We start from the raw sequence: 14344 nt of genomic DNA on the forward strand, positions 1-14344 counted from the left end.
GCCTCCCAACCACTAGCCCCGCCTCCCACCACCGGCTCTGCCACCCAATCTCCGCTAAGCTTCTGAGGATCCATTTCTTCTGAACAGGATTCCTTTATGTTTATCCCACGCATTTTTGAATTCTGTTACCGTTTTCCTCTCCACCACCTCCCGCGGGAGGGCATTCCAAGTATCCACCACTCACTGTGAAAAAATACTTCCTGACATTTTTCTTGAGTTTGCCCCCCTTCAATCTCATTTCATGTCCTCTAGTTCTGCCGCCTTCTCCTCTATGGAAAAGGTTTGTTTGCGGATTAATACCTTTCAAATATTTGAATGTCTGTATCATATCACCCCTGTTTCTCCTTTCCTCCAGGGCAGTGGTGTGCTGGTAAATGTTTAACAACAGGCTGTCTCCCCGGTCCCCCTCTGCGCCCCCCCCCCCCAAATTGCAGAGCTGGCTATAGCTGGGGAGAGAGCCTGGGGGGGGGGGGGGTGGCAATGAATTACTCCAGGAAAAAAAATTAAATGATCCCAGGTTCAAATCTAATTCATGTTTAGTGTGCGATAAAATGCCATAAATAAGTAAATAAATATAAACTTTTAATGTTGAGCACCTGATTCTCAAAGTGAACATATTCCAAACACTATAATGAAAATAAAATTAATTTTTTTCTACCTTTGTTGTCTGGTGACTGTTTTTCTGATCATGCTGGCCCAGTATCCGATTCTGCTGCTATCTGTCCTCTTAACTCCGTTTCCAGGGCTTCCTTTCCATTTATTTCTTTCCTTTCCTCCTTTCTTCTTCATTTCTGGTCCTCAGCTTCTGCCTATTTTCTTCATCCCTGTGCAGTTTTTCTCCTTTCTTCCTTTTCCCTCATCTCATCTCCTTCCTCACTCTTCCCTCCCCTCCATCCATGTCCAGCATTTCTTCTCTCTCCCCTCCCCTCCCCTGCCCTCCATCCACCCATATGCAGCAACCCTTCTCTCCCTCTGCCCTCCATCCACCCATGTCCAGCGACCCTTCTCTCCCCCTGCCCTGCATGCACCCATACCCAGTGACCCTCCTGTCTCCTGCCCTGCCCTCCATGCACCCATACCCAGCGACCCTCCTCTCCCCTGCCCTGCATGCACCCATACCCAGTGACCCTCCTTTCCCCTGCCCTCCATCCACCCATGTCCAGCAGTGACCCTCCTCTCCCCTGCCCTCCATCCACCCATGTCCAGCAGTGACCCTCCTCTCCCCTGCCGTGCATGCACCCATACCCAGCGACCCTTCTCTCCCCTCCATCCACCCATGCCCAGCGACTCCCTTCTCTCCCCTGCCACCCCCTCCCGAGTTGTTCAGCGAATTCTCCTCCCTCCCTCCTCCCTCTGGATCCGGTCCCTCACCGACCTGACTCTGAGTCACCCTGCCTTGTCCTTCGAATTCTTCAGGGCAGTCTTACCTGCCCGCTGCCAGCGCTGACTCTCCCCTGCCAGATTGCGCTTCAAAATGGCCGCCGAGACTTACAAGTGCGGCCTCCAAGACTTCAGCAGAAGTCTCGCGAGGCTGCCTCTGGAAGTCTCGGCAGCCATTTTTAAAGCGCAAACCGGCAGCGGGGGAGAGTCAGTGCTGGCAGCGGGCAGGCAAGACTGCCTGCCCCGAAGAATTAGGAGGACAGGTCGGTGAGGGACGGATCCGGAGGGATGGAGGAGGGAGGGAGGAGAGCCGGCTCGCGCTTTTTAACAACCGGCTTGCAAATCAGAAGAAAAGTTAACAACCGGCTCTTGCGAGCCGGCGCGAGCCGGCTCCAGCACACCACTGCTCCAGGGTATACATGTTCAGGTCAGCAAGTCTCTCCTCATATGTCTTGTAATGCAAATCCTATACCATATTTGTAGCTTTTCTTTGCACCGCTTCAATTCTTTTTACATCCTTAGCAAGATACGGCCTCCAAAACTGAACACAATACTCCAGGCGGGGCCTCACCAACAACTTATACAGGGGCATCAATACCTCCTTTCTTCTGCTGGTCACACCTCTCTCTATACAGCCTAGCAACCTTCTAGCTATAGCCACCACCGTGTCACACTGTTTTGTCGCCTTCAGATCCTCAGATACTATCACCCCAAGATCCCTCTCCCCGTCTGTACATATCAGACTCTCACCGCCTAACACATACGTCTCCCGTGGATTTCTACTCCCTAAGTGCATCACTTTGCATTTCTTCGCATTGAATTTTATTTACATTTCTTCACATTGAATTTTAATTGCCAAACCTTAGACCATTCTTCTAGCTTCTGCAGATCCTTTTTCATGTTTTCCACTCACCTCCTGGGTGTCCACTCTGTTACAAATCTTAGTATCATCCGCAAAAAGGCAAACTTTACCTTCTAACCCTTTGGCAATGTCACTCACAAATATATTGAACAGAATCCAGGTCACCATGTCGGGTCCTATCTTCAGCCTGTCAAGTTTATTCAAGAGCCTCCTGTGGGGAACCATGTCAAAAGTTTTGCTGAAATCTAAGTAGATTACGTCTATAGCACGTCCATGATTCAATTCTCCAGTCACCCAGTCAAAGAATTCAATGAGATTCGTTTGGCACACTTTACCTTTGGTAAAACCATGTTGTCTTGTATCTCGCAACTTATTGGCTTCCAGGAAATTTACTATCCTTTCCTTCAGCATCGCTTCCATTACTTTTCCAATAACCGAAGTGAGGCTTACCGGCCTGTAGTTTCCAGCTTCTTCCCTATCACCACTTTTGTGAAGAGGGACCACATCCGCTGTTCTCCAATCCCACGGAACCTCTCCCATCTCCAAGGATTTATTAAACATCTTTAAGAGGACCCGCCAGAACCTCTCTGAGCTCCCTCAATATCCTGGGGTGGATCCCGTCCAGTCCCATGGCTTTGTCCATCTTTAGATTTTCAAGTTGTTCATACACACTCTCTTCCGTGAACGGTGCTATATCCACTCCATTCTCATATGTACTTTTGCCAGTCAATCGTGGTCCTTCTCCAGGATTTTCTTCTGTGAAAACAGAACAAAAGTATCTATTTAGCAAATTTGCTTTTTCTTCATCAGTATCTACATAGCGGTTCACAGCATCTTTCAGTCTCACAATTCCCCTTTTTTGTCTTCCTCTTTTCACTAATATACCTGAATAAAATTTTGTCACCCCTCCTTACCTTTCTAGCCATTTGTTCTTCCGCTTGCGCTTTCGCCAGACGTAACTCTGTTTTGGCTTCTTTCAGTTTCATCCGGTATTCCTCTCCGTGTTCCTCTTCTTGAGTTTTTCTGTATTTCTGGAACGCCAACTCTTTAGCCTTTATTTTCTCAGCCACTTACTTGGAGAACCATATCGGTTTCCTTTTTCTCTTGCTTTTATTTACTCTCCTTACATGAAGGTTTGTGGCAATATTTATAGCTTCTTTCAGCCTGGATCACTGTCCTTCCACTTCTCGTTCGACCTCCCAGCCCATGAGCTCCTTCCTCAGGTATTCCCCCATTTTACTAAAGTCAGCATGCTTGAAATCTAGGACTTTGAGTTTTGAGTGGCCGCCCTCCACTTCAGCTATCATATCAAACCAAACTGTTTGATGGTCACTGCTGCCCAGGTGGGCACCCACTTGGACATTTGATACACTATCCCCATTTGTGAGCACCAGATCCAGCATCGCTTCCACCCTCGTGGGTTCCGTCACGATTTGTCTGAGCAGAGCACTTTGAAAATCATCCACGATCTCTCTGCTTCTTTCCGATTCTGCAGATAGAACCTTCCAATCTACATCCGGCAGATTGAAATCTCCCAGCAACAGCACCTCTCTCTTCTTTCCCAACTTTTGAATATCTGCGATCAGATCTTTCTGTAGTTCCTCCAATTGTGTCGGAGGTCTGTAGACAACACCCATGTGGACAGAGGTTCTATCCTCTCTTTTTAAGGTGATCCATATCGCTTCTTCCTTTCCCCAAGTCCCTGTCATTTCTCACATAAAGAGCTACTCCTCCACCTTTATGACCATCTCTATTCTTCCTAAATAGATTATAGCCTGGTATGTTTGCATCCCATTCATGGGAACCATTGAGCCATGTCTCCGTGATTGCAACAACGTCTAATCTGCCTCAACATCAGGGCTTGAAGGTCATGAACTTTAATGCTTAGACTGCGAGCATTTGTGGTCATCGCTTTCCATCTACATTTCCATGGAATTTTTATCTTCTGTTTAGTTTCTTGTTTAGTCTCACTTCCTGCTGTGTTGGTAAGAAGTGATTTGCTAAGATTGTTGTTTTCATTGCTTTCTTTTCTGCTGACGCATCTTGTCTTTAGCTTAAGCTGGGGGTGACCACTTGAAGTGAACTGCCTCCATATGCCACCCCGCCTTCTAGTTTAAATGCCTAGAAATGTATTGTCTGAATTTCTCCCCAAGGATTTTTTTTCCTGCCACAGTGAGATGCAGCCCATCGTTACAGTATAGTCTTTTGTTTTTCCATGTATTGCCCCATCCTCCTATGTACCTAAATCCTTCTTGGTGACACCAGGCTTTGAGCCAACTATTGAAATTCTCAGTACTTTGCAATCTTTTCTCTCCCTTTCCAATGGTAGGTAGTACTTCAGAGAAAGCTATTGTTTGTATCAAAGGCTTTAACCCCTCTCCCAGCTCCTGAAAAGCTCTCTGCGTGGCAAGTGGGGTATTACTGGACAAGTCATTTGTTCCCAGGTGGATAACAACATTAGTGTTTGACTCCTTAGTTTCTTCTCTGATTATAGAGATTATTTGCTTGGTACTCCTGGTAGCTGAAGAGCCTAGAAGGCATTTCACTTTGCATGGCCCCTTGAACTGTGTTTCAAAGTTAATGCCTCTGATAATGGAGTCCCCTAGTAGCAACAGTTTCCTGGTATGAGTTTCAACATTAGTGATTTGGGGGTGTCTTTTCTCTTTGGTTACCTTCATATCTTTTTGTTCCACCTTCATTGCTTTTTCTTCCACCTCAGTTCTATTTTCAGGAACATCACAGTGCTGTAATGGAGGAAAAGAATTCTGTAGGGACAACACTTATGAGGGCAGATGCTTCTGTGTCACATAACGAAGTCTGCCTGAGCCTACCGTGAACCATCTATTCTTAGGTGGTTTTATCCTTTGAGGCAGTGGTGAGAATTTGGTATGATTCTGTGCAGTGCTAGAAGCTGCTTTAAGTGCATCCAATTCCTGCTTTACTTTACTGAGCTCCTGTTTTAAACTAGCAAGCTGAAGAGAGATAGGACAAGCCTTAAGTTTCCACATGATTGGCCTTGAAACTAAAGCACCACAATTATTACAGAGAATAAAAGTCATCCTGATTGGTTGAAATGGTTATGAACAGGTGTACTGTCTTTCTTCTATGTTTGTGCAGCGCTGCGTACGCCTTGTAGCGCTATAGAAATGCTAAATAGTAGTAGTAGTAGTAGTACTATGATGGAGTTAACAGTCTGCAAGATTGCCTGTGTGTGACTGAGGAGTAAAGTTAATGAGTTTTGGCTTGTCTATATATGACTGGAAAGCCCTGGGATGGGTGGGACTATAAGTCCCAGTGAGTCAGCCAAGTGCTGTATCAAAAAACGTTCTCTCGGTATGACCAGAACTGATACAGTCTGATCAAAGAATTTTCAGTTGCTTTACAAATTACCTACAACAAAACCAGGTGGGGGAGGGGGGGCTCCACACACTACGGAAACAGAAAAAAAAAGATCGAATACAGATTTAAAGCAGTTTTTAAATCTAGTTCTCAGATTATCAGATATCATCTCTCTATATAAAACGCACCTCCAACGTTCTAATGAAGCCTCACTTTCCCAATGTTCTAAAAGTGAAGTGGCTGAGATCGCTTTTCCTCCATGAATGTCTGCCCCGCCCACGCGTCAAACGTGATGACGTTGAGGGCGGATCATAATGATGACAACTACACTGTAAGCAAGGAAGCCCATTGGTTAATCTCTGTTTCTACTCCCCAACGCAGCCGTCATTCCCATACACTCAAAACCAAGAAAAATCGCCGCAGGACCCCGTCTCCCCGCCCACAGTTCCCCTCACCCACCCTCCCACAACCACTCGCTCACCGTTCCGCCGCCCTCCCTCTTCTCACCGACTCCGGCCATGCTGCAAGACGATTACTACACATGAGTGGAAGTGACCCAATCAACTACACTGTAAGCAAGGAAGCCCATTGGTTAATCTCTGTTTCCACTCACCAACACAGCCGTCATTCCCATACACTCAAAACCAAGCACACCTAGGAGCTGCTGAGCCACATTGTCGGGTTTTTTTTTCCTTCTTCCATCTGAAACTCTTCTAAAGCTGTTTCTACTGGATAAACTGCGCCTTAACAGGTAAAGGACAAAAGGTTTTTGTTTTTGGATTCTTACTGCACACCTTTTTAATTTATTTGAAAGCTTCCCATCTGTACATATGAATATCATGAAATCTAAATTCAATATCACTAAAACTCTGAGGGGGGGGGGGATGACCCTGGAACTCGGAGGAAGGGATGACCCTGGAACTTGGAGGGAGGGAGGGGGTATGACCCTGGGACTCGGAGGGAGGGATGGAGGGGGGACCCTGGAACTGGGAGGTAGGAGGGAGGGGCCCCTGGCACACACTCTGATTCTCACACATACACTCTCTCTCTCACGGACACACTCACACCCAGTCTCTCTCTCTCTCTCTCTCTCTCTCTCTCTCTCTGTCACACACACACACTCGCACATTCACTCTCTCTCTCACACAGTCAATCTCACACACACTCTCTCAAACATACACACTCCGAGGAAAACCTTGCTAGCGCCTGTTTCATTTCTGTCAGAAACGGGCCTTTTTCACTAGTGTATTGATAATGAGTGTGACTTTTATTATGAGGCCATAATAAAACCACTTTGGGGCTACTGGCATGGTGTTGTGGTATTGTGACATCATATAGAACTGCCAATATATATGACAGGCATGGTAACAAATTGCAGACTTCCCTGGTTGTGATGCTGGTGTTCAATCATGAACGAGTGACAGGCGCATCTAACTAGCTAACTGCTAATCATTTGCTGTACACATTATATGCAGGCACTTTCTCTGTTCCTAGAGGACTCGCAATCTAAGTTTTTAGGGGGTCATTTACCAAGCTGCAGGAAAAAGGTCCCTGCACTAGCGGCAAGGGCCCTTTTTACAGCAGCGGGTAAAAAGCCCCCAGATACACATAGCCATGCGGTAAGAGAACTCCTACCGCATGGCCATGCGGCGGGGAGCCCTTACCGCCACCCTTTGAGTTCTCTTACCGCATGGCCATGTATGTCTGGGGGCTTTTTACCTGCTGCAGTAAAAAGGGCCCTCCAATACTAACTGGGTGATTTTCTTTTCCCCTGGGGCAGGACTACGGCTGGTGGTAGTCCCAGAGGAGTGAGCGGGCTTAGTTGGGTTTACTGCTCTGGAAAAGGGCCCCTAAGTGGGCCAAGGTCCTACACTGGGAATTGAACCCAGGAGCAAAGCCCGCTGCACCAACTATTAGGTCACTCCTCCACTCCAGCTGGCTATCTTGTTGTGGAGACTGATTGGCCCATGCAGGTCTTTATCTGCCGTCATTTACTTTGTTACTGTGTCACTGTCTCTAATGCTACTGCTTTCCCATTTATTTATTTATACTTGAGCTACTACTGAAAAAGGTGTGAGCAAAATCGTTACATTCAGGTACACTGGATATTTCTCTGTCCCAGGAGGGCTCACAATCTAAGTTTGTACCTGAGGCAATGGAGGGTTAAGTGACTTGCCCAAGATCACAATTTTGTGCTGTTTTGCCTTTTTCTTAATTTTCATCACCTGTCTTTTTCTTTTGATCTTCAGGGTTGAAATGTTGAGTTCTTAACATTCATTCACATTCAAATATTATTATTTATGTTGATTTATAAAGTCACATTTTTCACAAGAACACTCAAGGCAATGAACAGATTTTAAAATATAGCATAATACAACCTAATAAATTCTACTACTACTACTTAACATTTCTAGAGCGCTACTAGGGTTACGCAGCGCTGTACAATTCTCAGTGCCAAAATGACAGAAATAGCACCGGAACTGCTATTCTGAAATAAAAAGTGTCTTGGAAAAAGAATGCACAATTAATAGTGCAATAAGGAAGTGTGGAGGGGCATTTTCAATATTACGTTTAGATAGATTTTGCGAAAAAGTCCAAAAATCCAGTAGTGAACATGGCCATTTTCAAAGCAGAAAAATGTCCAACTTTTTCGTGTTTAAATATTTTATTGGTTTTGTTATAAAAGAGAGAATAACAACATGTGACAACGAGAAACAATGTTAAATGCAAACTATAGCAAACTGCAAATCTTCAGGTACATTAACAGGAGCACATAGAAGAAAAAGGAACAAGAAAGGGAGGGGAAAAAAAGGATTTATTAAACACACATAGCAATTCTTGCATATATCATATTTACAAACGAATCTACAATAGAAACTCTGCTCATCTTGCCGTTGAGAAGTATGACATTAGCGGCAACCATTTTCCCTTATACAGGACAAAACGAGGTGCATTGTTAGCAAGATACAATTCAAATTTATTTATTGCTAGACATTTTTGTGCTCAGTGCGTCTGTCTTTTAGGACCATTAAAAAAAAAAAAGTCCAAGGGAAAAACAAGCCATTGGGATGTATTGGGGGGGGGGGGGGGGGGGGTCAGCATTCTTAGTAGACTAGCCACACAGACATCTCAGCAGAGCAGTGGTGCACCCTAGGGGGCACTGCAGTGAACTTCACATAAAAGGTCCCAGATACACAATCACACCGTTGTATGGTGAGCTCTCCAAAACCCACCAAAAACCTACTATACCCAACTGTGCATCACTATAATAGCCCTTATGCCTGCAGGTGTCACCTAGGGTACAGTAGGTTTTTGGTGGGTTTTGGAGGGCTCACACTTTCCACCACAAGTGTACCAGTTAGAGTGGGATATGGGCCTGGGTTCGCTTTTCTACAGTCCGCTGCACCGCCCACTAGAATACTCCAGGGGGCTGCTCTAATAGGACTGGTCATAACATCTTAAGCTGTCATAGAGGAAAGTGTCCTTCACATTTTGGGGGGTAAGAGGGGGGTCAGTGACTACTGGGGGAATAAGGGGAGGTCATGCCTTAATCCCTCCAGTGGTCATATCATCATTTAGGGCACCTTTTTGTGACTTAGGCATAATTGAAACAGGTCTAAACCAAATCCTGCCCCCAACATGAACCCTTGTGATTTGGATACACTGTAGAGAAAAATATCTCACGCAAAGTTTTAAAAATAGTGATTTGGACATTTTTTGGAGAAAACCATCCAAATGCCACTTTATGCCGTGTTTGAGACTTTTTTTCTTTTTTGAAAACAAGCCCCATTGTGTTATAATAATAATAGTAACAGTAATGAATTTGTAAGTGACAGAATAGCAGAAATCTAGCAAGAGGGTCTTTTTTTTCCTCTGGCTAGTGCTAAATGTTTGTAATTGGTTACAATAATAAAGATCAGGATGGACTATTAATACAAATATGAGTTTAAAGAGATGGAGGCTTGGGCTGGTGCTTAGAACAGCAGGATGAGAACCAGGGAAACCAGGGTTCAAATCCTGCTTCTCCCACTAGTGTTCCTTCTGAGCTTGACAAATTGCTTCATTCTCTTGCTTCTGGAACAACTTTATAGCTAGAGATACTAATGTGTGCTACCATTTTACCACGCGCTAACACCATTAATGTGTGTTGTTATGAGCTAGATTCCATTGCATAAAATGAGACCTGCAGTAAAATAACACATTAGTAACTCTAGCTGGTAGATTGTAAGGCTTCTTGGACAGGGAACTACAACTTGGCTTGACCCTGCCTGTTTGTTGGTGCTTTTACAGTGACTTTGGGTGAAATGAAAGTCGTAAGTCGTTTTGTTTGGGGGGGCAATGCCCCCCTCACCCCCCAGTCTACGCCCATGACCCATACTTTTCCTCCTCACCCCCTCCCCACTCCACTACACCAGGTAGTTGCAAATTAAGGGACATGGTACTGGAGACGCCACTGGAACAAGTTACAGTTCAGCAAGAAGCCAAAAGGAGTAGAAGGAGGAACTGTTGGTGCTGGAAATAAAACAAAAATAGAAGTATGATGTGGGGCCATGTGCAGGGGCTCATTGCAGTACCTCATTTCTATAAGCCAGAAGAGGATAAAAAGTGGGGCTGAAGAGTGGGACGTGTGTAAAAAAACAAACACAGTTGCTCGATGATATGGCTGGCCCTGGGGAGGAAGGGAGTGAAAAGTAAAGCACGGAGAGGAAGATGGAGGGGGGGAAAAGAGAGAGAACAGAAAAGATGGGGGTGTAAGGACAGTGCTGCAGCAGTGGGCAGAACAGTGCTAACTGCACAAGAGACTGAGCAGGTCTGTTCTAAATTAGTGCGCTGGTGTTGGGTTCCATGTGGAATATATGAGTTCATGTCCTGCCCCCAGGGATGGTACAGCCAGAGAGCTGATGCACTCCCCGAGCCAAGCCTGGGCTAGTGCTGGCACAGAGAACACAAGCGCCATTTATCTGCGAACCTGAAATAACTCCTGATTTAAATCATATGCTAAAAGCACAAAATTGCCAGAGTTTGGATTCGTTTCAAGACAGAGCAAAAATATTAAAAAAAAAAAAAGGCATAGAGAAGGCACACACCCTGTTCACTTCATGTGTGTGTGTGGGGGGGGGGGGGGCTCTGCAGTCCTTAGAGGAGGAGTGCTGCAGAGTCAAAGGCCTGCTTGTAAAGTTTCACAAAATGTATTTTTTATCAGATTTCCTGTCTATTTTAATTTTATTCTTTTGGTCCTACAGGTTCCTTCAGCTCAGAACCTACAGTACCATGAGCCTTCCTTTGCAACTAGCTGGTGGGGTTTCCTTTATTTTATACGCCCTACCAGCTATCAGAAAAAGCAGAATCCAAAAGCAGCAATTCTCTCTAGAGCTTGCTTCCCTCCTCTTACAGCATCACCAGTACCAGTCACTCTGAGGAATGGAAGACCTGATCCAGCAAACAAACCCAGATCCTTTTGCATAATCCCCTACTGCTCACCACTTGCCTAGACAACCAGTTTAAGTTTTGCAAAATAACCATTCTTGGTGTGATAGCGGACGGCGTTCTTTGGGACCATGCTGAGTGTTGTTATACTTTTTTGCAACATTCAGCAGGAATTATTTCTTAGATCTTTATATTTGGTTGTCTTTTTGTCTTGATATCCAATACTGGGGAACATTCCAGACTTACAGTACTGCCCTACCACAGAACAAGGATAGCACAGGCAGCAGCAGCAGCAGCAGAGAATGTAGTAAAAGTGGTTAGCTTAGCAGGGTTTTATAAAGGTTTGGATGGCTTCCTAAAGGAAATGTCCATAGACCATTATTAAAATGGACTTGGGGAAAATCCATTGCTTATTTCTAGGATACACAGCATAAAATGTATTTTACTTTTTTGTGATCTTGCCAGGTACATGTAACCTGGATTGGCCACTGTTAGAAACAGGATGCTAGGCTTGATGGACCTTTGGTCTGGCCCAGTATAGTAATACTTATGTACTTATGGACAAGTTTCCCTCATGCATGCACACATACACACTGCCCCATCACACAACAGGTAACAACACAGACAGCGGCAGCAGTGCAAACTAGAGAGTTGCACAGGGACAGAAATCTAACCTGTCCCCGCCCGTCCCCACCACAAGTAATCTCCTCCACAAGTAATCTCCTCCACCTTATTGATGCAGCCTAGAGAAGAAGGAGGCAGCTAGCATCAGTGATATCTGCTTTTTGTGGTAGTTGTACCTGGCCCTTCCTCCCCATGTTCAAACTGTGTATGCTCAGTATTGATACAGAGAACTGCATGAGTGGAGAAATCCCTAGTACATACTACATACAGCAAGAAGTTATAAGGGCTAGGAACAGAGCTGCAGAGTGAGGCTTTGTTCAAAAAAACACTCCCATCAGGCTAGCCCCGGAGGGAAGCTTTGGTGTAGGGGAGTGAAAGTGACTGTTTGATGACATCTAATTTCCCCAGAATTGCTGACAGGAAATTTCTGGGATTTGGTAAAATTCCATCTATATTTGCTAACTCCAGAAATCCAGTTTGGTTTCTGACAACTAATGATGGGTATATTGGAAAGATTCACAAAATCTGGGAGTTTTACAAAAAAACAGGTTCAACAAATTGATTTTATGAACTTGGTTTTAACGTTGCACAGCTAGGCTCCCTGTAACATGTTTATTATGAACTTTTAATCAATATCTTCCCCCATCTTCTCACCCACAGTGAAAAAGATCTATCCAGTCCCTCACAGTGTATGCATTCCCTGTCATCTGGTTTAGCTGAAAATGTTTTCACCATCTAAAGACTCCCCTTAAAAATATTTTTGGCGTAACCAAGTCTGACTGTATTTAAGGATATATTCAGATATCACCCTTTTACAACTCACTGCTGTCAGCCCCCTACCTTTTTACAGCCCCCACTTACAAACGACTCCATCCACCTCCCCTCCCCTCCCCTCCTGCACTGAGTGAGAGTGCCCTACTTGAACTTGCCTAAATGTACCCTGGTGGTCTAGCGGCCTGTTCAGGGCAGGAAAGATCCCCACTCTTTCCTGTCTGCCACCACTTTTTTTAAATGGCTGCCGAGACTTCAAGCGGTAGCATCTCAAGACATCTGTGGCTTCTCTTTCCCACATGCATCACTTTGCACTTGCTCACATTAACATCATCTGCCATTGGGATGCCCAGTCTCCCAGCCTCGTAAGGACCTCTTGCAATTTTTCAAAATCCTCTTGCTGTTTAACAATTTTGAATAACTTCGTGTCATCAGCAAATTTAATTACCTCATTAGTTACTCCCATCTCTAGATCATTTCTAAATATGTTAAAATGCAGCAGTCCCAGCACCGTCCCCTGCATAACCACACGATCTACTCTTCTCCATTGAGAATACTGACCATTTAACCCTACTCTCTGTTTTCTCTCTTTTAACCAGTTTTTAATCCTCAATAGAACATTACCTCCTCTCTCATGACTCTCCAATTTCGCCTTTTGAAAATCCAAATACACAATATTGACCTGCTCACCTTTATCCCTATGTTTATTCCCCCCCCCCCCCACCTCCATGGACATCTGGCTATGCCCTTGCTTAACACACTTCAGTGAAAGGCCCCCTAAGTGTCTGAAGAAGTAGATTTGATGAGTCAAATCAAAGGGAGGATTTTCAGAGTGGTGAAATTGCTGCAGAGCTGCTGCTACTCTCTCCCATGAGTGCATTTGTTGGGAGTTGCAGTGCAGAAACCCCTGATGTGCATAGAAATTTGAGTGACTGTCATTTTTTGGTACTGTGTTTGAACTTTGATTTCTATATGGATGCAGGGTTGAAGTTAGACATTCAGGGCCTCAGGGCAGAAACCAGGGAGGGGGCCCAAAAGCGGGCCTTCAGCTTATGCCTCCTTTAGCTTAAGGCAGATTTGGGGCCCCCTATGATATGGAGGCCAAGGGCAATTGTCCTGTTTGCACCCCCTAACACTGGCCCTGTATGGATGGCACCAAATCTAGATGTACCATTTGATCAGATAGTTATTTGCATTAAATAGCATTGCAAACTGTTTTGGGTTGTTGTTGTTTTTTTATTTTAATTTTGGAACAACTCAGTTTTTATTTTAGTGCTACTGGGAAATGCCAGAGGTTACTCCCACAAGCCTAAGGGCACTGAAAGACTGTCTTTCCTGTCAGGAAAGGACCTGGGAACACGGTCTCTCAGTTCCCCCATGAGATTTTGCATCCAAGCACTGGGTGTGAAGGGGCAAAATGGAAAAGGGTCTTGGAATAGTTAAAATATTTGTGTCTGTCCATCTGCAGATTTAGACTGGCATGTTCAGCCCCTGAGTGTTACGTTTTTCTGAGGTTTATGGCATTTTCAACCCCTGAGTGCTATATATTGCTGGGGACTCTAGCATTTTTCAGTCCCCAAGTGCTACGTTTTATTGAGGTCTCTGGCATTTTCAGCCCCTGAGTGCTACGTTTTGCTGAGATCTATGCTATTTTCAGCCCTTGAGTGCTAAATGTTGCTGACATTTATGGTATTTTCAGCCCCTGAGTGCTACATTATACTGGGATCTCTGGCATTTTCAGAGCCAGGCCTTCATCAATTTCTTGGCACTTCTAGCCTGCTTACTGCTTAGAAGGGTCTAAATACTTTATCTGAACTTCCACTAAAACCGAAAAACATCCAACAATTCAGAAAAAAAAGGCCAAACAACTGAAAATGTTTATGCTGTGCAGATTCCTGTTGTGGAAAGGATTGTCAGATAAGCAGGAGTCCGGTTGAACTT

The 14344-nt window shown here is 44.8% G+C and overlaps 1 protein-coding gene across 1 annotated transcript in view; it reads left to right on the forward strand.

The window, feature by feature from the left end:
* The window catches only part of RARG (retinoic acid receptor gamma), a 364615-nt gene that overhangs the window by 51361 nt on the left and 298910 nt on the right, over positions 1 to 14344 (forward strand). The window lies entirely within an intron of this gene.

The sequence above is a fragment of the Microcaecilia unicolor genome, chromosome 3 (assembly GCF_901765095.1).
Source record: "Microcaecilia unicolor chromosome 3, aMicUni1.1, whole genome shotgun sequence".
Classification (NCBI taxonomy): domain Eukaryota; kingdom Metazoa; phylum Chordata; class Amphibia; order Gymnophiona; family Siphonopidae; genus Microcaecilia; species Microcaecilia unicolor.